The following is a 27,875-nucleotide window of genomic DNA, read 5'->3' as shown; positions in this document are numbered from 1 at the left end:
AAGGACGAACAAGGGGGTTGAGAAATGTGGGGATGTGGACATTCAGTACATTCTATCGCCAGCTGTATTCCACTCAGGTGCAGGTCTCCCAACAAGAGGTGATAAATATGTGGACGAGGTGGCGCTATATTGGTGTGAGGATGAGGAGCGGTAATCTCTGGGTTGACCCCTAATGCTGGTGGAGGTCCTGGCAGCAATTAATTCTCTACCATCCAGGAAGGCTCCTGGCCCCTACGGAGTTTTATAAGCAATATACTGGGAGGCTGGCCACCCACCTATTGGAGGTGTACAACCAGGGATTGAGAGATAGTAGACTGTCGGACGCAATGAGGGAAGCAATCATAGTAGTCCTGAAGGCAAGTCCCTGTTAACACTCACAACAGAGTGAATACAACCCTCTAGAGAAAGAAGCCTGCAAAGATTACAAGGTTCTAATGGTACCTAATACAAAATATCAGCAAAGGACTCTGCTGCTTGAGAATGTTCTGGTTCTAGAATGATTGTCATTGCCTTTTGAGAGGCCACAGCGTCACTGCGGACATCACATATACGGTCTAAATCTGCACCGTTCATTGGTAGGTCTAAATCTGCACAGTTTATTGTAGGACAGTATTCATGGTCCTGCTCCGTAGGGGATGTCAGGCTACAATTGGGTAGCTTCTCTCTGCCATCTGTCAGGCTCCACATGGGTCCGCTGGGCTCCTCTCGCCAAGGAGTGAAAGTCAGGTCTCTCGTAAGTAACAAATGTCTAAATTATTATGCTACTTCTAAGTCTATTATTACATCACTGTGGCATACACCTGGGAGGCCCGGGATCTGGTGGCAGGGGGAAGGGAGGAAGAAATGCAGTCATACTGACCCACACATTCTGTGCTTTGTTGATACTGCTCCTCTCACACCCAAGGCTTCCACCCTTGTTTTGATCTATAGTGTTTCCCTCCCTGTACTTCGTGTTTAGTATTTTATGCTGAGTGGGTGAAACATTTTTACATGTTTAGATCTTTTATGGTCACTTGGTTTATGCTAGGAACTGGGGTCACTCACTATCATGGATTGTAGGGTTGTGGGTCGGGTCAGTGGTGTGGGCTCTGGGTAGTCTGGGTGGGGGTTACAGGCATGCTGGCAGTTTGGTTGTGATAAATCAGCACAGCAAGGAACCTGGTGTTGTCTCACGGCCTTGCAGGGTGCATTCCTCCCAATGATATTAAGTAATTGCAACAGTGAAGGGACAAAAGGCCGCTTCCGTGAGAACTTGTTATGTGGACACATCCTTTCTTAATGATCCAGGCCTTGTTGAGCCCTTGAGATGTGTAGCGCAGCCATGCAAGAATGTGCCTTTGCTATAATTACAAAATGGTATTTCTTTCTATGAGCATTCTAGGGTTATGCATCTATTGTTCGCGCTATTTTATATCCATGCTGAGTTTTTTAGCACAGTCCTTTCCCCGCTTGTATACTACATGATTTCATATGGGATTCACCTCACATTAAAGCACCTAGGGGCGTGGGACAGACTAATTTCCATCCCAACATTCCCCCCTTTCGTTACTACTACAGTAACAACTTGTTCCCCATATTTGCGCTCGCTTTGTTGTCTCAATGCTTCCTCATAGGCGGGTGTTCCCTTTATTGGCATCCAGGCCCTACACACATGTCTCAAGGTTTCTTCTGCTTGCACATACTCGTCAGGTGTACATGTCATGTAAATGCAATCCCCATCCCTGACCAGGTCAACCCATACTTCTTTGTGATTTTTTGGGATCAGGGAGAAGGACAATGGTTGTGTGGTTTAATCTGTCTACTATATCTCCAACGGGGACTGTGACCATGTGGTGAATGGGGTGGTCAGTTATACTTCTATTTCCTTTGTATTACGAGGTACATTAGGACCACCAATAGAAACCATCATCATTGCGCTGTTAGGCACTGCATTGGCACAACACTTGAGACCCAATTGTCATGTGCAGATGATCACCAAGACAAACACGATGATGGGCACCAGGATTTTCACGAATATTCCAAGCCTTGATGGGGCCCAGATAAACGCCAATGAGAGCCAATCTTCATCTTGAATGCCAGCTTCCTTTTTCATCTTCACCCCTAGCTCATGTACCGCAGCAATGATGTCAGATAGTTTCCCATTTTCAGCATCTTCCAATGATGCAAATGTGCAACATGAACTCCTGATCTTTTTGTAAACACAACCTTCCATCTCTGTTAGCATATCCAGTACGTACCGGTTCTGCATTGTCACCAGCCTAAGGGCACGCAGCTCCACTCTTATAACATTGAACCCTTGTTCGGTATTGTTGGCCAATTGGATCAGCTCCCATGTAACAATTTGCAGCCACTTAGCGTTTGCTCGCATCTGTATGCTGGGTATTAAAGATGCAAACAATTTCTCTGCAGAATTATAGAGCTTGTACTCATCAGGTATTTGCAAAAGTGGTTCAGATGAGTCTGTTGATATGTAGTTGGATGATCTTTTCCTTCGCAGTTGATTATACTGCTCTTTCTCAGGAAGAATGCGAAAGTCTGGTGGTGGCAATGTGTGCTGTGCTTCTATAGTTGGGGGCACTGTGGGTGCTTCTTTGTGGGCAAAGGGCCCCCCTTTCAGGTGTTCTTCTGGGACTACTAACAGGGCAGAGTGCAGCATAGCTAGCAAACAATAGCCCCTCCAGGATGGTGGGAGGTGCAAGTACGCTTGTTGGACACACACCCAGTAGCCGTCCAACAGCACTGTTGTTCCCTTCTTGAGGTCTGGAATCAGCACAGTCATGTTACACTGTTTGACTGAGCCGAGAGTAATAGTTCCCTCACTGGAGAAACACAGTTTGTAAGTCTTTCTTGGTGCAATTTTACTGGCTTCTCTATGGCTGCAATCCATGTCAATTTTGTGACATGCTCTGTCCATGATTGTGCACAAGTCTGTTCCACGAGTGCCACGGTCTTTTCGGGAAATCCTAAAAGTCCTTGAGCTTTACAGGTGAGGGTTGTTTCTTGCCACTTGTTGTTAGTGTATTTCGCCCCTTCGATCACCAGGTAGGGTTGTTTCTGCCAGTTGGTGTTGTTCAAACTCGTTTTGCACTTCTGGGTATCCAGATTAACACGATCTAAGTGGACATTGCATGCCTGGAAAGTGCCTCTGATCCTACATAGCGCAAGATGGAGTAAGCATTGTGCCTCTATAATTGATACTTCCTGTTGTACTAAAAGCTTGGGTGCCCATGATGCGTGTGGTATCAAGGAACACACATAGCAACTGCCATTGGTTGTTCCCCTTCCCACTGCACTCTCGCGAAATACCAACTGTTGGAGTGCTCAGGATGACATATATCTTAGACTGCATCTAGGCCTAGGCCATGCTATGCGTCATATTTATTTTTACATATTTGTCGTTTTATTCTGGCTCGGCGTAATACGTGTTGTTTCGCCACTCTGTTTTTACTGGTTGTGATATTTACACTAACATTTGTACTACATAAAAAGTTTCTACCATTTGGCATTAATACTTCAAACATTTTACTTGTGCACACAGTCGTACGGATATTGCTGTCATTGATGGGGGTCATATGATACATATGGGTAGTTATATTTCTTTGATCTTTTAACCTGAGAAATGTGCTTTCATTCAGTGTTAGACTTGGGAACAGTTCAGTTACATTTGCCGGTGTATTTTTATTCCACTTTACTGTGGCCTGTCCCCCCTTCTTTGAGATGACCAGCCCAGTTAAAAGATGCCCCCAATATATGCCCAATAAACACATTAAAACTGTACATAGCTTGGGGCGTGGCTAAGCGCCGAGGAAGATGGCAGCTTAACTCATTCGCTCCGTCCCACCCGTCAATATTTACAGCGATTAGTGTTTCTAGTAACACATCTTTCTCACCTTTTTCAGTCTGCAACACCTTGGGCTCACTTCACGGAGGAACGGTGAAGCTCTGACGCCGTTCCGCCATTGCGGGAGCCAGTCCTGTGGAGCGGCACTTCTACACCGTCAGCTGTTCGTCGCTGTGCCCATTCCCGATGAGGAGACGCTCGGCGCCACTCCCACCGTGACGCGCCGGCTTTGGCCCAGCCGGCTCCACCTCCAGACAAGCGCCTCCTCTGGTTTGCTTTGTAAACTGCACAAGTAACGTGATATTCTTATGTTGTAAAACAGACTATCTTCTATTTTATTATAATAATTTCAATTTTGAATGTGCATAACCGTAAATATTCAGTCCTTGGTGTGCGGCCCTGCCTATCAGTATACCAATGCAGGGATGCGAATTTGCTTCACACTTGGCTTACTTGATTTAATCACATAATGTGATATACATGTACCAGCACTGCATTCAATTTTATTAAAAAAAACTCTGCATGGTGGATATTAGACTATCACGTCCGCCTTCCCTGATGCATGCAAATATAGAAACTGGTGAGTCTTAATGGATTCCTGCTGATTTTAACAAGATTTACAAGAAAAATGTGTTTTTTGTACCAACGGAATGTATCTGTGTTGTTGACTAAGAAACAGCTTTACTTGCCCCATATGCATATACGAACTCAGAGTGGGCAACCTCACCAAAAGGCGCTCACTTTCTAAAGTAATGACCAAAGCATATATTGTATGAGCATCCTAAGTACTGGGTTTATTTCGGCAAATAGCAGAAGACACTTCACTTGTAATATAAGCAAAAGTCATCTTTCACATGAGTGTATTGTGGCACAACAAATAACATGAGCAAGGGTAAACCTTCACAGGAGTGTATTGTAACATATCATGTTTAAGAGTCTCCACGTCAAGATTAATATTTGCAAATGCAATTCCTGCTGTGTCTAGTTTTAAGGATTCCTGCTTGAATGCAGAGCAGCAAGAGAGGCTGTGAATGATGTTAGTATCCGCTAACACAGCAGGACCGGTTCCTTGAACATAAATTCTGCTTAGACCAAAGTCACAGAAATATCCCTCGGAAATCAATCCATGCATACCAGTATGCGCGATACTTTCAAAATGGCAGACTGACAGACATGAAGCCAGTCCAGCATACAATCAGGCAACAATCAACTTTCCTTCTTCTACGTACTTTGTAAATTGCAGGTGTTCTGATTGTTTTTCAAGACCTTTTTCAAACTGATAAATGGGTTAATTGGACATGCAATGACATAACAATTAGTATACGCCCTGAAGACGACCCCGGAGGGTCGAAACAAGTGCGCGTTGGCTTGACGTGGCTTTTTCTAAATCGAAATTGCATTTGCAAATATTGATCTTGACGTGTAGACTCTTAAACATGATATGTTACAATACACTCCAGTGAAGGTTTACCCTTGCTCATGTTATTTGTTGTGTCACAATACACTCATGTGAAAGATGACTTTTGCTCATGTTACCAGTGAAGTGTCTTCTGCTATTTGCCTAAATAAACCCAGTACTTAGGATGCTCATACAATATATGCTTTGGTCATTACTTTAGACAGTGAGTGCTTTTTGGTGAGGTTGCCCACTCTGAGTTTGTCTTTTGATGTAGGTAACAGTGAGAAGCCACCCATTCCTCACTCACTGCAGCACACTACAACACATGGGCCTTGCATACTAACTAAAGATAGCTTGGCACACACCCAGCATAGGGCTTCTTTCTCATAAACACCAAGATACCGTATGCATATATGGTCTGCCTGTTATAAGACTATGGGCCTCATTACGACCCTGCCGGTCCGGAAAGAACGGTGGCGGTAAAACCGCTGCCACTGTTGTTTACGGACCGGCTGATGGAGAGTACTGCAGGCGGGAGGTGTCACTCCCGCCAGGTCTGACCTGACGGGATTAACACCACCCCATTGCAGGCGGACATGGAATCACCAGCTCTGTCATAGACGGAACCAGTGTTTCCATGGTCCCCATCCACATGGAGACCTATGTGACTCCATGAGAATGGGGATTTACAGAATTCCGCCTCTGGATTTACTGGGTCACCGGGGTTTTAATGCCCCAGTGATTCTGGCAATCACGGAACGGAATGGTAGTACGGGTCTGGCGGCAGCGTGCTGGTTTTTCCGGCACTACTACCGCCGGACTCGTAATGAGGCCATATATTTCCATTCTACACCAACCAGTGACCATTCAAATTATACAAACAAATCTATGCATCTCTAAGAACTGTCATTGACTCTGGATGTAAGATCCACCACCATCCTACCTAATATTAGCCACTGAAGCTCCTTTCTACATATTCTGTTTGGTTTCTCAAGCACCAACACTCCTGTGTTTGTATCTTTACGCTGAACACTACTCTGCTGCCAGCAAAAATGGCTACCAACAAAAACAACCAAAAAAGTGTACCTGTTACAAAAGACACTAATACCTCCTCAACCAACCTTAAAAAGCCCAAAAGTGACTCTCCACCGCCGCTTAATATTTCTGATCCAGCTATCAAAGCCATTCTTCTAGAAATCCGAGCTCTAAAGCCTTTCATTGAGACTACAAATAAAAAATGACAACAATTAGATGATAGGTGGATGGGTTTTAAAAATAGAATGGAGGAGGTTGAAAGATGAGTGGGTCTGTGGAAGATGTATCCCCTAGGGTGGCGCAACTGGAGAAATCCATCAAAGACCTTCAGAAACATAATGAAGACTTAGAAAATAGAAGTCGGTGTAATAACCGTCGAATATCTGGTCTGCCTGAGGGTTGTGAGGGGTCAGACCCGTTACTTTCCTGCAGAAATTACTACATGCCCAAGGACACGTCTTTGAACATTCAGCGGGCACATCGCATTGGACAATGCAAAACCTCTGAATCATGCAATCCTCGTCCAAGAACACTTATATTCTACCTCCTCGAATATACTGAACTTCAACTCATCCTCTCCACATCCAAGGAAAAGAAATCTCTTTTCTTGCCTGGCAGAAGCAAACTCTACATCTCATAAGATGTTGCAAGGAGTACCGGGTTACAGAAAAAATAATTTTTAGCATTACGCCCTGCACTAAAACAGCTCAGCATTCGATATGGTTTGTATCACCCGTGCTCATTCAAGGTCACGCATAATGGTCGTACCACCATGTTTGATGACCCAGCTGACTTAAGAGGCTTTATACATACCATCAAAACAGATTCTATGGACACCTCCCCATCTGTGAATCCTTCAACCTCCTATGTAACTTAGGGTGTTCTCCAACTGTTGCTAGCTTACTATCTCTCACTTAACGCCATTAATGTCCACTTATCATAATTTTGGTGGGACGGGCGCTGTGTTGATGCCGTTCTTCCACTGGGAGCCGTCTCTTTCCTTTTGACGGCCCTGCAGGTGTTCTCCAGCCCTCAATACTTTCTTTATCCTCTTTTCTCTCCCACTCCCTGGTCTGATCTTCCTTACTATAATGCTAAGGTCCTTTCTATCTTTAATCCTCAGATTTTCCATATGTTCTCTGCCCCAGTACAATTATTCCTTGATCGGACCCTCCATCCCTTTTCCTGATTCCTCATGTGTTTCCCTTATGTGTCATGTTCAGTGGGATACTGAATGTATTTTGACATTACTGAAATATGTTGCTCATTTGAAACATCACTTTATGAGATTTAATTTGGTTTTCTGCTCACTATGGTTCTATATTAAGTCCCTAACACTAATGATTCCAGAACATGTTATTTAAATGTGTAACATGGAATATTAAAGGATGCAACAATCCCATTAAAAGATGTAAAATACTATCACATCTCAATAAATTAAAACCTTCTGTACCACGTATACAGGAGATCCACCTATCAAGCAAAGAGGCCATGAAGTTTAAATCCCTATGGGTTAAAGAAGTGATCACGAGTCCAGCAGTAGCTAAAAAAAATGGAGTAACTATATTACTTAGCAAGAATCTACCATATAAAATCTTGGATCAAAATGTTGACACGGAAGGACGTTGTTGTATGGGTTAAACTCCTAAATGACTCCATGCATCTTTCTTTCATGAACATCTATGGACCCACACTACCCAACCCTGGTTTTTGGAAATCTGTCAAAGAAATGATCCTTAAAAATAGTTTTGGTAATCTTATAGTATGTGGTGATGCTAATCAGGTCATTGACCCTTTTTTGGATCGAAAGTCCAGTTGCGCATACAAAACCTTTAAATCCCACAGATCATTTCTTAATTGCTTGGCTGAAACTGGTCTAATTGACACCTGGAGGCTCTCGCACCCAACACAAATGGACTATACATTTCATTCATCTCCTCACAATACTCTCTCTCACCTAGACTACATCTTCTCCTCCAAAACTCTCACAGGTACTATTGTTTACTCCACAATCTCCAACATTATAATTTCCGATCACGCCCCTCTTAGCTCCTCTTTTAATCTTGGAGACATCAGAAAACCTTCTTCTAGATGGAGACTTAACAATAATTTACTACAAGACCAACAGTTCATTGAATCAGTTCAAATATTCTTACAACAATTTTATAGTGAAAACATAACGCTACCTCCACAGCAATCAATTGGGATGCATTCAAAGCTGCCCTTAGAGGTCACATTATGGCTTACTCAGGAAGAAATAAAAGACTGCATAAACAACACCTTGATGACTTATAGGGCCTCATTACACGGTAGGCGGTGGACCAAGATGCTAATAGCACCTTGGTCCATGCCGGTAAAATACCGGCACCGCCTTGGTGGAAAGGGGAATTACAGCCCGAATCCAAGGTTGGCGGGGAGGTAATTCCCCCTTCCACCATTGCCCTTCCCCATTCCCATTTTTGCCCCATAGGGCATAATGGGGATGGGGAAGGTGCTAATTACGGTACCGCAAATTTGCGGTGCCGTAATTAGCACCAAGGTCCCTTAGCGGGTTGGTTTTTAACACCCGCTAAAAGCAGGCGTTAAAGTACCAACCCGCTAAGGGACCTCGTAGTAAGGCGGTAAGGGTTAACGGTCACCGTACCATTACCGGTGACCGTTAACCCTTACTGCCTTCCGTGTAATGAGGCCCCCACTCTCAGCTAACATCTGCTTAACAACATTACTATCAAAACTCTAATACTGCTAATCTACACTGTGTTATGGCCTTACGCTTCCAAATTAATAAAGAAATTACTGATCTCGCAGCTGGAACCATTTTAAAATATAAAACCAAGATATACCCAACATCCAATAAGGCCGGCAAAGCACTTGCCTCATACTTAAAGACGAAAAAAGAGAAGGTTTATACATCACAAATAAAAGATTCATCTGACATTTTACATAATCATCCTAAACACATATTGAATTGTTTCAAAAACTTCTATGACAACCTTTATACTCCTGAAACACATGTCCCTTCTGAAAACATTGCAGCATTCCTTAACAAGATTGATAGATCGTCTTATCCTCAAACTGACCTGGCTCATCTAGAGAGTGGCATTACACTCTCTGAGATCACACATCCCATTAAAGGTTTGGGTAAGGGAAAAGCCCCAGGTCCAGATGGCTTCTCTGCTGGGTTTTACAATACCCTCGCTCATTCCCTCGCATCTAAACTTAAATCTTTATTTTCCTTCTTTACCTCTCAAAAATACTCCTCTGGGTCCTTTTCTGAAGCTCTATTTATACTATTTCCCAAACCTGATAAAGATCCCACACTTTCATGTAACTATCGCCCAATTTCTCTCATAAATGTAGAAAGTGAAATCTTTGCTAAAATTCTTGTCAATAGAATTGAGTCATCTCTACCCACTCTAATTAAATTGGACCAGGTTGGATATGTGAAAGGTCGTAATATCTCCTCTAATGCAAAACTATTTCTTAATGCTATGCACATTGTTTCTAAGGACAAACAGGACAGACAAGGCTATGTGGCTATTGCACTTGATGCAGAAAAAGCCTTTGATGTGTCAACTGGATCTACATGTTTCAATCACTCCAATGGCATGGTTGTGATGAAAAAATCATATCCCTGGTTAAACTTCTCTACTCTTGCCCCAAATCTTTGATTAATATTAATGGCCAATCTTCTTCCTTTTTCCCGCTGCTCAGAGTCACGAGACAGGGATACCCTCTCTGCCCGATCTTATATCCTTGCGTTAGAACCACTGTTAGAGCTCATCAGATCTGATAAAAAATATTCCCGGATTATCTGGAGGCACTTTCTATATTAAAATTTCTGTTTATGCTGATGATGTCCTCATTTTCATTAAAACCCCAAACGACATCTCACGCATTTACTTGATACACTCCACCTATTTAGTTTCAGGTTATAAACTCAACAAAGACAAATCTGAGATCCTTCCTCTTAATTCCTTTTGCCTCAAACACAATATTGATGCCTTTGGCCTTAAGTGGTGTAGTGAGTTTATCAAATATCCTGGTATTTGTTTTGCTCCCACATTACATGATACCATTAAACTCAATATCCACATTATGCTGGATAAACTCAAAGATTTGACCTCCAAATGGTCCCCTCTTTATCTCTCCTGGTGCGGCCGGCTTGATACAATCAAGATGATGCTCTCTCCTATATTATCTGCAGCTTCAACCAGTTCCAGTACCTCTGTCTCTTTTTAAATCTATCTGTTCTATTCTACTTCATTTCTATTCTATTCTACTTAATTTCCTTTGGGGTCAGGGAAAGTGCAAACGAATTGCTGTAGCTAAACTAAAAGCTTCATATGACATGGGTGGGGTCAAGTTCCCAGACTTCAACATATTTCACTCAGCATTCCTTCTAAAACAATCCCGTTACTGGATTACCTCTCCCCATATTTCAGATACCTTGTCCCGGCTTGATGTAGAGAAACATTTGGTATACCCTTATGAATTAGCTGACCTCATCTACCTATTTAATCATACCTGTATTGCTATATCATACCCCCTTAAAGCCTCTATTACTGCCTTGAGTCTTTCTGTTTCCCCATACTAAAAACGTTTCCCCTTTGTTGTGGTTCAATAAAAACATTGTTATTAACAATAGAGCCTTGAGTATGAGATCCTGACTATACAATGGCCTCAGATTCATCCAACAAATCATTGGTGGCTCCTCTATACTTTTATTTTAACAGTTGCAGCAGAGGTTTCCATCCCCAATTCGGATCTTAATTTCTATAGCAAACTAATCAACTCTTGTCAAGATGCTTTACAACTCTTCTCAAACAATATCCTCTCGCCGGATGCTTTATGATTATTGCAGCTTACCATGAACTGCGGCCTCAAGGCTTCTAAATGTTATGAGGCTCTCTCCTCTAACTATGTTTTTCAGCCTGTGCGCTTATCTTGGGAGGCCGATTTTATTTGTTCTCTTGACGATCACACATGGTCTTTAATATTCTCCAAAACAAAAAGTATTTCAGTAGCAGCCAATATCACGCAACATTTCCTCTTTTTCATTCAAAGAGCGTTTATCACTCCTGTGAAGTTGTCAAAGTCTAGGCTTGTTAATGATGATGAATGCTGGTCTTTTGGTCAGTCTCTTGCGTCATATGAACACATGTTCTTCAAATGTTCTTTCGTCTTTACATTTTGGCAAAAAGTTTGGAAATACCGTAATCGTATATTTTTGGTACATGTTCCACTATCCTCTCTGAATATTGTTCTAGGGAGCCTGGCTGTAACATCATATGATTTACATTCCTCAGCTAAGCTTTATGATCTATTTATTATCTTTGCTTTAAAACTTATTACTGCCAATTGGAAGAACTTAAGCTCTCTTTCTGTCAGAGGATGGTGGAACAACATCTGCAACATACACAGACTGGAATTATGTAGGGCCAACTCCCAGAACTCTATTCCCAAATACAATGCAAAATGGTCTTTTTATGTTCGTATTTGAATAGCTTCTGCGCCTCCTCACATGGTACATGAACACTTGCTCCTATCTTATATATGTATGTTTTATTTGATACTATTTTCTGAATATGTATTGTCAAGTTCTGTATTTATTGCTAAATTGCTCTCATTACTCCTACCTTCCCCCCCTTTTGTCCCTTTGTTCTCTTGTGTGTACTTTGTACTCCCCTGTTTGTCCACATATATTATTGATAATCTCTTTGCAGTGTTTTCTTTTGTTATTACACATTTGTTCCTATGCTTATTGTCAGGAATAGAGGATGGGGCAGACGGGGAGCATTGCATTTTGCACGATGAAGTGCTTCGGAGAGCTGGGAAGCAAAGACTACATTTCTCAGCAGCATTAGCAGCCGCCTGTAGTCCTGGGTTGCACGCACATTGCCAGCTGTCTCTGATTACTCACAGTTTATTAAACGGCAACGGCGCTAGACAGGTGCAGTTTATTTTGGTTTGCTAGGCGTTATGCTGTCGGAGGAAGCAGGAGTTCTTGATGCACCCATCGCACTGTTATTCAGACGGTTGGAGGACTAAGCGTTGTGGCAGGAGGACAGACACGCTGCCGGTTCGCCCATTTTCCGCAGAGCTTTCATCGTCTGGGTAGCTGCGGGACTCCCGGACTAAAGATAAGTACAGGAGGGATCTGTGATGTACTACAGTCCTTGGCAGACAGACCAAAGTATTACCACAACGGTCTAGGGAGGTGCTTATGTCTAGTTGTCTGTCATACGCACCCTTGGTGGAACTTTGTGCAATTACTAACGCCCAACTTTAAAGGGGCCATTGTCACGAGTCATTGAATATTACGGGACAACAGATCCTGGAATAAGGAGGTTATGTGTGTTAGCAAAACTAGTGCTGTTAACTAGAGTGTGCAACTACATGTGTTGTATGTTTTGTTACATGTCGCTTAAGCTTGCCCAAGAGGCCATGTGTGTGTTTATCATGCTGGGAAATTTCCCATTTGTTTGTGTCATCTCGCTTATGGCAAAGTGTTTTTGATGTGTTCATGTTGAATTGTCATACTCATTTAAGGGTATAACATCAGGCAGGATTAGGAGGCAGGTTGAGCAGGGAACATTTGCATTATGTGTGAATGTGTTAAGTCTACATGTTTCACGTATCTGAATATGCATGACAGGGTTGTATAGGTTAGATTTTACCCTGTGTTTCCCCAGTCCTATCCAAACTAGGTTTTCCCTCACCCTCTTTCCGGTGTTCCTCATTCCCCCACCCTATCCACAACCTCTCCCTAATCCCTCTTCCCCCCATTAGCTGCCACGTGGTGTCCTGTGTATATCTATATCAGGTACCTTCGCCAACCATGGTGGGAGGGGTCGATTCATTCGGCTTCTGTGGTTCGGGAGAGAGTGTCGAACTCTCTTCCCTTATAAAGTGTGATTGTGACATAATAAGCCGCCCCCATATTGGGATACTCACAACCACCCAAGACAAATGGAAGTGACTCCTCCGCCTTTGGCCGATGTGCTAAAGGCTCTGGAAAAGATTCAGGCGGAATTAGCTCAGACCAGGCAAGAATCTATTACTTTAAAGGCTCAAGTCCACAGTCTAGTAGCTCAAGGGACTCCATTGGAAGGGACTAGTGCAAATACTGCAATGGGAGTATCTACCAGTAGAAATTCCATGGAAATTGTTCAACCTCCCAGTAGTGTACCGTTGGCAGCGCCCAAGCGGTTTTCGAGGGATCCTCGGAAATATATGATGTTTATCACTCAATGTAGGCTCCATTTTTTGTGTAAACCTACATCGTTTGAGACCGTTCAGGCTAGAACCGCTTTTGTAATCTCATATTTGACAGGAGATGCGGCAACCTGGGCTATGCCACTGGTTCAAAAAGATGATCCATTGTTATACAATTGGGATGGGTTTTTGGCTGAGTTTGGTAGATTGTTCGATAGGCGAGAAGTGTCACTCGCACAAGATAAGGAGTTACTTGGTTTACGACAGGGATCACGCGATCTGGTAACATACGTGACCCAGTTCAATAGGTTGGTGATTGAGACCGACTGGCCAGCGGCAAAACAAACAGTATTGTTTTATCAGGGTCTACGGGAGTAGCTGAAAGATGCAATTGCTCAGGTCGAGCCTCAACCAAGTAATTGTACAGCCATGAAAGATCTTGCATTATGGTTAGATCATCGAATGAGTGAAAGAAAAGGAGACAAGAAAAGACCAGATCCCGTACCTTTTGTAAGATTAGATCGAAGTAGGGGTGGAAGGGCAAATGAGCTGGGACCAATGCAGATTGGAAGTGTAAGAGGACCTTTATTCGCACATGCCCTAATACTCCAAAGAAGTTGGCTGGCGGAGAGCGGAGCAAGAAGGAAGCAGTAAAAGAGATGGGCCGGCCATAGGGGGAATGAAGGTGACAGGTCCGAAGGAATCAAGGTTCCCGAGGTGGGTGGCAAATACAGTAGGGAGGAAGACATCCCATTTATACATTTTGGTGACTCTATTTTTTACTATGACCAAGCAGGTGGTGTGGGCGATGGTGGATTCAGGGGCCACTGGTAACTTTGTTGATATAACATTGGCGGAGCAGTTGGGATTGCCTGTACAGGATAAGCAACGGGTGGATGGAGTACAGTCAGTAGATGGTCTCCCTTAGTGTCTGGACCCATACGGAAACAGACGGAAGTCTTTCAGATGTTATGTGCATCGGGCCACAGTGAAGAGATTACTTTCGATTTGATAGTGGCTCCTCAGTTTGGTTTAATTTTAAGAATGCTTTGGCTAGTACAACACAATCCAAGGATTGACTTGGAAAGGCAGACAGTGTTGTTTGAGAAGGGGTGTCAGTCCCACATGGTGTCAGAGGTGAGTCCTGTGGCTTAGTTAGCAGATAAGGCCAAGTGGATCACGTGGTGGGTGCAGTAGCACCAGTAATTCCTCTGCAGTACAAGGAATTTAGCAAGGTATTTGATAAGAGAGGGGCAGAAAAGTTACCGCCACACCGATCCTATGATTGTGAGATTGAATTAGAGGCAGGTGCTAAGTTGCCTTGCAGTCGGATCTACGCCCTTACTGAAAAAGAAAATCAATACCTAAGAGAGTATCTGGATGAGATGCTGGAGAAAGGGTTTATTATGCATTCCACCTCCCCTGTATCCTCGCCATTGTTTTTTGTCCTTAAAAAGGAGGGAACATTGCGAACGTGCATTGATTACCGGGCCTTAAATAAGGTAACGGTGAAAAATAGGTTTCCTTTACCGTTAATTTCAGTTTTGTTGGATCAGGTGAGGCCAGCTACGATTTATACCAAGTTGGACTTAAGGGGAGCATACCATTTGATACAAGTGAAAGAGGGTGATGAGTGGAAGACTGCATTCCGCACCAAGTTTGGTTTGTTTGAGTATCTTGTCATGCCTTTTGGATTGTGCAATGCTCCAGCGGCATTTCAGTTTTTCATGCAGGAAGTATTGAGATATTTCCTTGATGTGTTTGTTATTGTCTATATAGACGACATTTTGATTTTGTCAGAGCCTTCGGTCTTCTTCTTCTGGCGCAGAGGCAGCACAAACACCTCCCTTCCCGTTAGGTCTTGGGGCCTGGAGACTACACCATCGCAGGCTTCCGCGACCCTTCCGGGAAAGAGGGTTAGGGTCCGTGGATTGGATAGGCTGAGGGTTTTAGGATCACCGGAAAGAGGTAGAGGAAGGAGTTGTGGATAGGGAAGGGGGAATTAGGGTAACATGCTCCTTGGCTCCTGCTTCCTTTCAGTGGAGCTGTGACTTGTCACTCCATGCTCTTTTACCTCATCTGGTAAACTCGGGAGCCTTTGTGCTGGAGCTCCAACCAGTTTGGCCACCTGCTTCTGCAGAGCCTGTGTGATTGCCTATGTTATTCACCAACACCTACTAAACATATCCCAGGTTACTGCATGCACAATCCCCACATTACATCATGTAGAAATAGGCGTTTCCCACATCACCTCATGTAGAAATAAGCATTCTCCACATTACTTCATGTGAGGGGCAATTCTGTGCTAAGCCCACTCCGTCATTAAAACTACAAGAAACTTAAACTTGGACTTAGCTTCGTTTCCTGATGATCTGCGGCGACTGCCGTCTTCCCTGTCTCAGCACCGTTCTGCGGAATCGTCTTTCTCTAAAAGCAAACAAGGACAGTCAGAACGGAGGTGCGCGCTTGTTCTACCCTTAATGGGTTAATTGTTCAGAGATCGAGCGGCCCGTGTCTGTTCGTTTTCCCCTTACGGGTCTTAGTAGTCTGGACCATGCAATGCCTCCCACGGTGCATGCGGTAGTTATGCAAGCACTACCCATGCAGGGTTAATAGTTTGTGCCCCAAGAGTTAGTTTCGTTTTGCACGCGACTTGGTTTCGTGGTTTTCTTGTTAGTTATTTAAGAAAATCTCTTCCATGCAATTAGCCGCAGCCCGTAGAACCTTGCGCTACTTATCTTAAGTGTGACGCGGGGCCTGGGGTATGCTTTCAGGCGGGCTGGTGCCCCGCAGATGCTTGCCGACCGGAGCTCGTCGGATGCACGTCAACTCAGGTTGCCGGTCAGTATTGCGAGCAGCGCTCGTGGGGCACAGCTCGCGCATGCGCCCTCGCGTGGGCGCGGTTCTCATGTGTCCTGCCGCCGGGGCCGCTGGGAAACGTAGTCTCTTGGCTGTTCTCCACCCCTGGCCACACGACCTGCTAAAGGAGTGGAGAACACCTCTTGAGAAGCCCGTTGGGCGCTGCAAAGGCCCCCTCCTCCCTCCATAACCCAACCTAGGGGTTCTTTTCCCTGCCACCACCCCAACACTTGCCAGGGTTCTGACAGTACCTCCCCTCCCTCCGGTGGGCCCAGGTTTAGAAGGATTTCTTCGATGGAATTGGCGGAGGAGCCGAGGAGCATGAATATTAGACGCTGGTTCCCAGGACCTATCCTCAGGGCCATACCCCACCCAATCCACCAGATACCGCAGTGTACCTTGCCTTACACGTGAATCCAGGATAGCCTGAACCTCGAATTCGGGGTACCCTTCGATCAGGACAGGTGGGGGTTTCTTGGGTGGAATGAAAGACGGGGCTGGCTTGAGCAGAGCAACGTGAAATACTGGGTGCACTTTCATATTTGCTGGTAGATCCAGTTTTGCTGCTGCTGGTCCAATCAGGGCGGTGATTTTAAATGGGCCAATGAATCGAGGTTTGAACTTAGGTGACCCCTGTAATCGAAGGTTCCGTGTTGACAGCCAAACCCTGTCCCCAATCTGGTATGGTGGGCTGGGACGCCTTTTCTTGTCTGCCTGTAGTTTGTATGCCTGTTTGGCGTTATCCAAGTTGTCTCGTACCTGTTGCCAGATGACCTCTAGCTGTTCCTTCTTTGTCTCTGCTGCTGGTACCTCTGGGTACTCGTATTGAGGCACTGGCTGGAAGCGAGGATGATGCCCATACATACTATAGAAGGGCGAGGTTTTCGTTGATGTATGAAATGCGTTATTATACGCCAGTTCAGCCAGCCATATCACTTTTGCCCAATTGCTCTCTAATCCTTGTGTCAAACAACGAAGGTATTGCTCTAATGACTGGTTCAAGCGTTCAGTTTGGCCGTCTGTCTCCGGGTGATAGCTGGTTGAAAGCCTTATTTCCATTCCCACTGATTTGCAAAAGGCCTGCCAGAACCTTGACGTGAACTGTGGTCCTCGATCCGAGATCACACTATAGGGTACACCATGTAGTCGAATTATGTGTTGTAAAAACAAGTCTGCCACTGTACTAGCCGAAGGGGTTCCTTGGCAGGGGATGAAGTGTGCCATTTTGGTGAGATAGTCCACTACAACCAAGATGGCATTGTAGCCTTGACTTTGTGGTAGCTCCACTATCAGATCCATAGACACGGTATGCCATGGAGTGGGTGGTGTTGGGAGCGGTTGTAAAACTCCCGCCGGTTTCTGATGTTCCGACTTATTTCTCAAGCAGGTTTCACATTTGGCGATGTGTTGTTGAACTTCCTGACTTAACCCTGGCCACCAGAAATGCCGGAGGAGTAATTCTATAGTCTTTTTCTTCCCTGGATGTCCAACGAAAGGTGAGTCATGGCACCATCGAATGGCCTGTTGACGAAGAGGCACTGTTGGGAGATACAATGCTGATTTAAAGAAAGGTAGTCCGTCTTTCATGGTTTTGTTTTTGTCTCCGGCTGTCCAATGCACTAATTCCTGTGCCGACATGGCTTTTCTGATGTCTTCAAAGATAGTATCCACAGCTATGCTACCTATGACTCGACTTGGGTCCAAAATTGTCTGTGGCACGAGTTCTGATTGACTGGAATCCGGATTAGGTCCTGGATACCGTGACAGTATGTCAGCCTTCCGATTTTCTATACCTGGACGGTATGTCACCACAAAATCATATTCTGAAAATTGCATTGCCCACCGTAGCTGTCTTGGACTCAATGCTTTGGCTGATTTCAAGAATTGCAAGTTCCGGTGGTCTGTGTATATCGTGACAGTGTGTCGAGCTCCCATTAAGTAATGGCGCCATTCGTCGAAGGCTGTCTTGATAGCCAGTAGCTCCTTGTCTGCTATTGCATAGTTTTGTTCAGCTGGCAACAACATCCGGGAGTAAAAGGCAACTGGATGCAACTGACCATCTTCATCTCTTTGCGACAATATTGCCCCAACTGCATAACTGGAAGCGTCGGTTTCCACAATGTACGGCTTGGCTGGATTCGGATGTCGCAGAACTGGCGCCGTGGTAAATGCTGCCTTCAAAGCTTGGAAACCTTCCTCTGCCTTCTCGTTCCACTGGAACGGAACTCCTTTCCGTAGTAGTTTTGTCATCGGTTGCACCTTCTTAGCAAAACCATCGATAAAACGGCGATAGAAGTTGGCAAATCCTAAGACTGTTTGAATGTCTTTCACTGAACCAGGAGAGGGCCAATTTAGAATAGACTGCACCTTCTTTTCGTCCATAGTGACCCCTTGAGGAGACAGAATAAACCCCAAGAATTCAACTGTTGTTTGATGGAATGCACATTTTTCTAGTTTGGCGTACAAATGATGTTCCCGTAGTCTTTGTAGAACGGCCTTGACATGACTCGGGTGTTCTTTTGGGTCTCGTGAGTAGATTAGTATATCGTCGATGTACACCACTGCAAATACATCGATATAATCATGCAAAACCTCGTCTAGAAAATGTTGAAACGCTGCTGGCGCATTGCAGAGCCCGAAAGGCATTACCTGATATTCATACAGGCCAAACTTCGTGCCGAATGCTGTCTTCCACTCGTCGCCTTGTTTCACCCGTACCAGATGATATGCCCCACGGAGATCTAGCTTGGTGTAAATCGTGGATCCGCGTACCTGATCCAGTAACACTGGTATCAAAGGCAGGGGGTAATGATTTTTTATGGTTATCTTGTTAATTGCCCTGTAGTCAATGCATGTTCTTAGATCCCCTGTTTTCTTTGGCACGAAAAACAGGGGTGAGGAAACCGGAGATTTGGAATGTCTAATAAACTCATTGGCCAAGTTACTCTCGATGTATTCTTTCAGATGTTTTTCTTCTGCTTCCGTAAGCGCATATATTCGACTGCAGGGCAATACTGCTCCTTCCACTAGATCGATTCGGCAGTCAAAAGGCCGATGTGGGGGTAGGGTCTCGGCCGCGGCTTTGCTAAAGACGTCCCGATATGCTTCATACTCCATAGGCAGGTCGGTTTCAGAACTTCCTCCAACACAATGAGTTACCTCCTCTGATGCTCCACAGTTCGCGTGACAGTGAGTGGAATTAAATTCCAGTATCCCGGTACTCCAATCTATGGTTGGGTTGTGCTGCCGCAGCCAAGTCAACCCCAAAATAAACCCGAACTGGGGAGCTGCTATTACGTCAAAGCGGATTGTTTCCTGATGTGTTACTCCACAACTCAAGTATAAAGGTAGTGTTTGTTGTGTAATTGGTCCTGAGACCAATTGCGAACCATCCACCGATTTGACTTCTTCTGGACGGGATTTATCACACAATGGAATACCCATTTTCAAGGCCAACTGGCGATCCACGAAATTCCCTGTGGCCCCTGAATCCACCATCAATGACACTGGTATCCGCTTTTTTCCCATCGAAGGTGACCTGCTAACAAAACATGACCTGCCTGGCTATGTTGCACATTCGCTAGAATTTCGGGGGTGTCTTCAACTTTGCTCGTCCTTGCCACCCTCATGGGCGAGCGGTCTCGTTTCCCGAAGGACTTCCCTTAACAGGCTTGTTTGTACATTCCCGCACAAAGTGGCCGGCCTTGCCACAATATAGACATAGTTTCTCTCTTCGCCTCTTCTCTTTCTCCTCTTTAGACAGGGGCCCACGCACAGTTCCGATCTGCATTGGTTCGTCTGTTCCCTTTTCCGATGTCTTTGGGGTCTTTTGTTGATCGAGCCTGACTAGGGGCTTGTTCTCCCACCTGCGCCGGTCTTGTCGCCGCTCATTTTGTCTTTGGTCCAATCTAAGAGCTAGATCGATCATTGTAGAACAGGTCTCTGGTTGTGGGTCAACCTGTGCTACTAGGTCTTTTAAATCTTCCCTTAGCCCCTGATAGAACAAAGCCATCCTTTTTTCTTGTGGCCAATCGGTTTCCATAGCCAGTCGATTAAAGGCCGTGACATAAGTAACCAGTTCTCTGTTGCCTTGTTTTAGTGTCAATAGTTCACTATCCTTCACTAGCGTTGCTGCCCTACGATTGAAGATTTTGCCAAATTCCTCGAGGAACAAATCCCAATCGTAGAGCAATCCGTCGTCCTTTCGGACCAAAGGGGTGGCCCATGAGGCCGCATCGCCCGTAAGGTAGGAAATCACAAATGCGGTGCGCGCTTGGGCTGTCCGAAAAACCGCTGATTTGGTTAAGAAATGCAGTTGACATTGCATTATAAACTGGTTAAAGTTTTGAGGATCTCCATGGTACCTCTCTGGGGCCGCTAGCGGTATTGGCGGTTCTGTGGACACCTGCACCTGTACTGGAATTGGGGATGACACTCTAGGGGTTGGAAGTGGCGTTGCTTGGGCTTGGCTTTGAATCGTTAAAGTATGGACCTGACCCGCCAGATTCTGGTAATCCTGCCTGGTTGCGGACAATTCGGCTTTTAATTCTTGAAGGAGTGTAATCACATCCGCCATGGTTGTGCTGCCTGGGCGCCCGATTCACACGTGGGCTCGCAATTCTGTCAGAGCCTTCGGTCTTCTTCTTCTGGCGCAGAGGCAGCACAAACACCTCCCTTCCCGTTAGGTCTTGGGGCCTGGAGACTACACCATCGCAGGCTTCCGCGACCCTTCGGGGAAAGAGGGTTAGGGTCCGTGGATTGGATAGGCTGAGAGTTTTAGGATCACCGGAAAGAGGTAGAGGAAGGAGTTGTGGATAGGGAAGGGGGAATTAGGGTAACATGCTCCTTGGCTCCTGCTTCCTTTCAGTGGAGCTGTGACTTGTCACTCCATGCTCTTTTACCTCATCTGGTAAACTCGGGAGCCTTTGTGCTGGAGCTCCAACCAGTTTGGCCAACTGCTTCTGCAGAGCCTGTGTGATTGCCTATGTTATTCACCAACACCTACTAAACATATCCCAGGTTACTGCATGCACAATCCCCACATTACATCATGTAGAAATAGGCGTTTCCCACATCACCTCATGTAGAAATAAGCATTCCCCACATTACTTCATGTGAGGGGCAATTCTGTGCTAAGCCCACTCCGTCATTAAAACTACAAGAAACTTAAACTTGGACTTAGCTTCGTTTCCTGATGATCTGCGGCGACTGCCGTCTTCCCTGTCTCAGCACCGTTCTGCGGAATCGTCTTTCTCTAAAAGCAAACAAGGACAGTCAGAACGGAGGTGCGCGCTTGTTCTACCCTTAATGGGTTAATTGTTCAGAGATCGAGCGGCCCGTGTCTGTTCGTTTTCCCCTTACGGGTCTTAGTAGTCTGGACCATGCAATGCATCCCACGGTGCATGCGGTAGTTATGCAAGCACTACCCATGCAGGGTTAATAGTTTGTGCCCCAAGAGTTAGTTTCGTTTTGCACGCGACTTGGTTTCGTGGTTTTCTTGTTAGTTATTTAAGAAAATCTCTTCCATGCAATTAGCCGCAGTGCGTAGAACCTTGCGCTACTTATCTTAAGTGTGACGCGGGGCCTGGGGTATGCTTTCAGGCGGGCTGGTGCCCCGCAGATGCTTGCCGACCGGAGCTCGTCGGATGCACGTCAACTCAGGTTGCCGGTCAGTATTGCGAGCAGCGCTCGTGGGGCACAGCTCGCGCATGCGCCCTCGCGTGGGCGCGGTTCTCATGTGTCCTGCCGCCGGGGCCGCTGGAAAACGTAGTCTCTTGGCTGTTCTCCACCCCTGGCCACACGACCTGCTAAAGGAGTGGAGAACACCTCTTGAGAAGCCCGTTGGGCGCTGCAAAGGCCCCCTCCTCCCTCCATAACCCAACCTAGGGGTTCTTTTCCCTGCCACCACCCCAACACTTGCCAGGGTTCTGACAGATTTATTCATCTTCTCAGGAGCAACATGTAAAAGATATGAGGGCAGTGTTGCAGGAGTACCAGTTGTGTGTGAAGATAAAGAAATGTATTTTTCACACGAATCAGGTCGAGTTTTTAGGCTTCATACTTACACTGGGGGCACTGTAATGGACCCAAAGAAAGTGAAAGCAGTGACAGAATGGCCTTCCCCCCAGTGCATAAAGGACATACAATCCTTTTTAGGATTTGTCAATGTCTACAGACGTTTCATAAGCAATTTCTCAAAGATAGTAGCCCCGTACTCGGGTACTTATGAAAGCAGTGCGCTTTGACTGGAATCAGGAGGCAGAGAGAGCATTTCAAGAATTAAAGGTGGTATTTACTACCGCTCTGGTCTTGAAACATCCATATACAGAGAGGGCATTCCAGGTGGAGACTGATGTGAGTAATGTAGCATTGGGAGCCATTATATAACAGAAAAATGAGGAAGGAGTATGGCATCCAGTGGCTTCTTACTCAAGGAAATTATCCAGTTGTGAGCAAAATGATTCCATCACCGACAAAGAGTTGTTGGCTATTCGAGCTGCCTTTCTTCAGTGGAGGCAGTACCTGTTAGGGGCAAGACATCAGGTGGTAGTAGTTACAGATCACAAAAATCTGCAATATTTTAAAACTGCTCAAACACTCACTCCTAGACAACTCCGCTGGTCCCAGTATTTCAATGAGTTTGACTTTATTGTAACCTTCCGGCCAGGAAGCAAGAATGGGAAGGCGGATGAATTATCCAGACAACAGAATTCAGAGAATGTGGTAGTGGAAGTAAAGGCGACTATTTCTCCTGAAAAGGTCATTGGTTCTATTACAAAGAAATTGGTTGATCAAGTGAAGAAAAATCTACCGCCTCCACAAATCCAGAAATGGCGAGACAGTCATCCTGCCAGAACAGTGTGGGAGGGGTTGCCTTATCATAAGAGACGATTGTATTTGCCTACTAAGGATTTACAACGTAAGGCGTTGTACTGGTGTCATAACTCTCCTTTAGCAGGACATTCTGGCAAAAGAAAGATGCAAATTATGTTGGAAAAATATTTCTGGTGGCCTGAATTAACAAAGGAGTTGGGAGAGTTTGTGTCAAAATGTGAAACATGTGTGCGCAACAAGACAGCCCATGTTAAGAAGAGGGGTTTGTTACACCCGTTACCTACTCCAGAGAAATCATGGACTCACATTTCCATGGATTTTATTACGGATCTTCCCCCAGACAATCAGTTTGATACCATATGGGTGGTGGTAGATTATCTGCCTAAGCAAGCCCATTTCATTCCATGCATAGGGATACCTGGGGCAGGAAAATTAGTAGAGTTATTTCTTCAACATGTGGTGAGGTTGCATGGTCTTCCAAAGAGTATTGTATCTGACAGAGGGCCCCAGTTTACTTCCAGATTTTGGCATGCTTTCTGTAGGATGTTGGGAATCGAGTGTGCTCTGTCCACCAGTTACCACTCGCAAACAGATGGGCAAACGGAACGAGTAAATCAGACGCTTGAGCAATATTTGAGGTGCTATTTAGGAGATGGTATGGAATCCTGGGTGCAAGCACTATGGTTGGCGGAATTTACATATAATAATACCCAACATGCCTCTTTGGGGATGGCACCTAAGGAATGTTTGTATGGCCATGAACAGAACATGATACCGTAACATTTGCCAGAGATGTTACAGGAGCGTAAACAGTTGCTTCTTGAGATCAGACAGAAAGCACGTGTAAATCTGGAACGGGTTAAAACTGCCTACAAGAAACAAGCGGACAATCAAAGGCAGGAGAGTCCCAAGTATCAAGTTGGAGATAGGGTTTGGCTGTCAACAAGGAATTTATCATTGGTCGGGTCTCGTAAATTCATGCCTAGATTTATTCGACCATATGAGGTAATAAAATGTATGTCTCCCACAGCAATGAAATTATGTTTGCCAAAAACATGACCTATACACCCGGTGTTCCATGTGTCTTTACTTAAACCCGCAGCTCTGGGAATGACTATGAGACGACCGCCGTCTGTGATTGAGGAAGGTCAGAAAGAATATGAAGTAAGACGGATCATGGACGCCAGAAGAAGACACAGAAATTATGGTATTTAATTCAATGGGAAGGTTATGGACCTGAGGATTGTTCTTGGGAACCTGCAGGAGCTGTGCATGCCCCCAGGTTGGTGAGACAGTTTCATTTGCACCACCCGGATAAACCTGTCCCTGGGAAGAGCCCTGGGAGAGGAGGTACTGTCAGGAATAGAGGATGTGGTAGATGGGGAGTATTGCATTTTGCACGATGAAGTGCTTTGGAGAGCTGGTGAAGCAAAGACTACATTTCCCAACAGCATTAGCGGCTGCCTGTAGTCCTGGGTTGCGCGCCCGTTGCCAGCTGTCTCTGATTACTCACAGCTTATTAAGCGGCAACGGCGCTAGACAGGTGCGGCTTATTTTAGTTTGCTAGGAGTTATGCTGTCGGAGGAAGCAGGAGTTCTTGATGCACCCATCGCATTGTTATTCGGACGGTTGGAGGGCTAAGCGTTGTGGCAGGAGGACAGACACGCTGCCGGTTCGCCCATTTTCTGCAGAGCTTTCATCGTCCGGGTAGTCCCGCGGTACTCCCGGACTAAAGATAAGTACGTGAGGGATCTGTGATGTACTACAGTCCTTGGCAGACAGACCAAAGTACTACCACAATGGTCTAGGCAGGGGCTTATGTCTAGTTGTCTGTCGTACGCACCCTTGGTGGAACTTTGTGCAATTACTAATGCCCAACCTTAAAGGGGCCAGTGCCACGAGTCATTGATTATTACGAGACAACAGATCCTGGAATCAGGAAGTTATGTGTGTTAGCAAAACTAGTGCTGTTAACTGGAGTCTGCTATACATGTGTTCTATGTTTTGTTACATGTCGCTTAAGCTTGCCCAAGAGGCCATGTATGTGTCTTATCATACTGGGAAATTTCCCATTTGTTTGTTTCATCTCGCTTATGGCAAAGTGTTTTTGATGTGTTCATGTTGAATTGTCATACTCATTTAAGGGTATAGGATCAGGCAGGATTAGGAGGCAGGTTGAGCAGGGAACATTTGCATTATGTGTGAATGTGTTAAGTCTACATGTATCACATATCTGAATATGCATGACAGGGTTGTATAGGTTAGGATTTTCCCTGTGTTTCCCCAGTCCTATCCAAACTAGGTTTTCCCTCACCCTCTTTCCGGTGTTCCTCATTCCCCCACCCTATCCACAACCTCTCCCTAATCCCTCTTCCCCCCATTGGCTGCCACGTGGTGTCCTGTGTATATCTTTATCAGGTACCTGTGCCAAAAATGGTGGGAGAGGTCGATTTATTCGGCTTCTGTGGTTCGGGAGAGAGTCTCGAACTCTCTTCCTTTATAAAGTGTGATTCTGACACTTATTCATTAGTCCTTTAGTGGTTTGTTTTATTATAACACAGATGTTGTGTTCCTGCGTACTTTTTGTACTTTGGTTAAATGCTGCATAATTATTAAATTGTATTATTGTTATAATCCTAATAAAACGTATTAAACTCAAAAACTGCACATAAAAATGGCTGTAAAATGAAGGCCACATTCATATGAATACGTTCTCGTATTACTAATCTCTATTTCGAGACCATGAACAATTTGATGTTGATGTCTTAATTTTTGCAACACCTGTAGTGAGAAAAACAGGTAAAACAAAGGGATTGGGGGGCATGGGGTTTCAGGGAAAATGAGGTAAGTAGTGGCGAAATAAGAGGGAAAAGAAAGAGAGAGAGAGAATGTTTTAATTGGTGTAGCTTATGATTCTAGCAGCAAAGCATGTATGTTGAACTCTTGCACATGCACTTATATGGTCAGCATGATACTACATAAACTGAGGTAGATTAGTTGCATTATTCTTGGGAAGCTGGTGCAGAATTGGGTGGGGCCATGCGAATGTCAGAGAGGTGTATCCAATATGGGAGCCCTTTCACCTTTACTGCGAGAGGGGTGGAAAACACAACCTCGTAGGGCCCATGCAACCTGGGATTGTTCAATTTTCTCACAAAGCTCCTGACCAGTTCTCCCAGCAACAATGGTTGGGTGGGTGCTAAGTCAGTTTGTGGGGCTGTCGATGTCTGTACATCCTCTGTGTTGAGCAGTGCGATTTGCCTTGATACGCACCTGATTGGCCATGTTAATTGTGTCAGATATTGCTTGAACTCCTCTCCTGAAATTGCTGCTGACCTATGGGCATCTGATGCTCTCCTCACATGGGAGATAGGTGGTTGCATGTGTCTGCCAGTCACTATTTCATGAGGGGAGAGGTGGTGGTCCTAACTGGCTATGTGAGCAATTGGAACAGGGCCAGGGGCAGGCAATACACCCAGTTCTTTTTCAGGGGTTTGCATAACTTGGAGAGCATGCTTATGAGCAGGCCGTTTATTCGTTCCACTACACCATTTGCTTGTGGGTGGTAAATTGAACACATATAGTGCTTTATGCCTAATAATGCTGCCATCTCTTTGAAAGGTTCATTGAAGAAATGCGTGGCATTATCTGACCTCAAAAGTCACACTCTCCCCATCGGGAGAAAACCTTATGTACAAGAATTTTGCATCACACTTGGCATATGGGTGGGTGCAGGGACCAGCTTCAGCCCACCTTTAAAATGGGCACATCACCACAATCATGTATCAAGCACCATTATATCTCTTCCCCATGTCTGCATAGTCAATATGCAGCTCCGGAAATATGGTCCGATGTGGCAGGGCAGTGTGCCCTGCAATGTTCTGAGTGTCATTCCTGTGTTAAACACTTGGCAGGTAGAGCATTGAATGACCATCGTTGAAAGGTGTTCCTGTAGAATGGGAATGAACCAGTCTTCCTGTATGTCTGCTGCAATGTGTTGGTTGGAGCTATGAGAAGGGAAAAAGCCATGCGTAGTAATTCCACAGGCATCACTACTTTCCCTGTACTTTTTTTCCTCCATAAGAGATCAGTAGGGGCTTGCACACCCCCATGTTTGAGCCACATGTTTTGCTCATCCGGGGGTGCACTACGCAGTAGTTCAATTATTTTTGTTATAGGGAGTGCTGTGTATGCATCTGTTTCTGGCCTTGTTGTCAGTGCTGCGACAACATATTCAGTGGTGGTGGGCACTGGGAGGTATGCTGCAGCTTTTGCTGCCGTGTGAGTGGCTGCGTTCCCCAGCAAGATTTTGTCAGTGTTGTTGGCGTGTGCTGAACATTTAACAATCAGCACTACAGAAGGTTCTGTGGTTGCGGAAATCAATGTGGTGAGCAGGACGTGCTGCATTGGTGAGCTGTCTGCCCTCCCAAAGCCCCTCCTTCTCCATCATGAGAGACCTGCATGCACCGTTTTGATGACATAAGCAGAATCTGAATAGATGGTGACATAGCACCACTTCAACGCCCGAAGGGCCTCAATGAGAGCTACAAGTTCCACAGCTTGAGCCATGTAATGCATTGACAATCTTTTCATTACAAGTGTCTCACATTCATTTTCCTCAAGACGTACCAGTGCGGCCCCAACATGTATCTGCCCCGTATCCTGGTCAACTGTTGCTGATCCGTCAAC

Source organism: Ambystoma mexicanum, chromosome 9 (genome assembly GCF_040938575.1).
Source record: "Ambystoma mexicanum isolate Mex_15411 chromosome 9, UKY_AmexF1_1, whole genome shotgun sequence".
NCBI lineage: Eukaryota > Metazoa > Chordata > Amphibia > Caudata > Ambystomatidae > Ambystoma > Ambystoma mexicanum.
Note: the sequence above shows the minus strand (reverse complement) of the source record.